The sequence below is a fragment of the Cannabis sativa genome, chromosome 5 (assembly GCF_029168945.1).
Source record: "Cannabis sativa cultivar Pink pepper isolate KNU-18-1 chromosome 5, ASM2916894v1, whole genome shotgun sequence".
NCBI classification, from domain to species: Eukaryota; Viridiplantae; Streptophyta; class Magnoliopsida; order Rosales; family Cannabaceae; genus Cannabis; species Cannabis sativa.
In genome coordinates this window covers 62,980,105-62,981,454 of record NC_083605.1, presented here as the reverse complement: position 1 = coordinate 62,981,454, position 1,350 = coordinate 62,980,105, and the positions used below count along the sequence as shown (strand labels likewise).

General features: G+C 40.1%; 1 non-coding gene across 1 annotated transcript; it reads left to right on the top strand.

The window, feature by feature from the left end:
* Nucleotides 1-270: 270 nt before the first annotated feature.
* Nucleotides 271-377, top strand: LOC115718326 (small nucleolar RNA R71). Its single transcript, XR_004011905.1, has one exon. It is a non-coding gene; the product is annotated as a small nucleolar RNA R71 (small nucleolar RNA).
* The last annotated feature ends 973 nt before the right edge of the window (nt 378-1,350 follow it).

Genomic DNA, 1,350 nt, shown 5'->3' with positions numbered 1-1,350 from the left:
TGTTTCACCTGAGCAGTCATCAACTTCGTTAGGGCCTCCACTTGGGCTGTCAACTTGATGATGGCGTCTACCTCGTGCATACCAGAAGCTTTCTTTGTTTGGCTTCTTTCAGTTGGCCATTGTTGGTTATTCATGGCCATTTCTTCGAGCAGATCATAGGCTCCGTTTACACTTTTTCTCATAAATGCCCCACCAGCTGCGACGTCTATAATTGTTCTGGTATTACCAATCAACCCATTGTAGAAATTATGAACCAACATCCACTTTTCAATCCCATGATGTGGACATTTTCTGATGAGATCCTTGAACCTCTCCCAAGCCTCATAGAGAGATTCATTGTCCAGTTGACAAAAATTATTAATTTCACCTCGCAGCTTGGCAGCTTTTGCTGGAGGAAAAAACTTGGACAAGAACTTTGTCGCCAAATCAGTCCATGTTGCAATAGAGTTCGGTGGCAAGGAGATCAGCCAACTCTTAGCTCGCTCTCTCAGTGAGAATGGGAAAAGTCTCAAGCTGATTGCATCATCACTGACTCCATTGACTTTGAAAGTCTGACATAACTCCATGAAATTTGACAAGTGCAGATTGGGGTCTTCAGAGGGGAGTCCACCAAACTGGACTGAGGATTGCACCATTTGGAGTATGGCTGGCTTTATCTCAAAGTTGTTGGCATCTACGGCGGGTGGTCTTATACAAGACTGGACACCCGTAAAAGTTGGAAGAATGTAGTCCCTCAGACTACGACCATTTGCTTGATCTTCAATGGGACCACCGTTGTTGCCTCCATTGTTACCGCCATTGGCATTATCAGCCATGATTTCTTCTGTTTCGGCAGTTGCTGAAACTCTTTCTTGCCTTTTGTTTCTTCTATTTCTTCTACAGGTCTTCTCAATTTCAAGATCAACCGGCAGTATTACACTTTGTCCATGACGTCGCATGCACCCCCAATGCCTGAAATAAGACAATCTAAGAGAAATAGATTAGCAATAAGCAAGAAAAATTAACCAAAGTAGAATTTAATCTAATTTTTTGTAATATCAATTTTTAAACAATTCCCCGGCAACGGCGCCAAAAACTTGTTACGAAAATTATGAACAATACGCAAGTGCACGTAATCAAGTAGTAAACTCACGCAGGTGAGGTCGAACCACAGGGAATTGAACTGAATACCACTAAATTAGACTTATGATTCTATTTGGTAGATAAAAATTTTTGATAGATTTTGAAATAAAGAAAAACAAGAAAATTAAAGAAAGCAATAAAGGTGTTTAATCAAGGATGAGAAATTAGGGAAAAGAATCATGTTGATTTAATTACCCAGCTGTTAATGCTAATTACTATTCTCTTTCT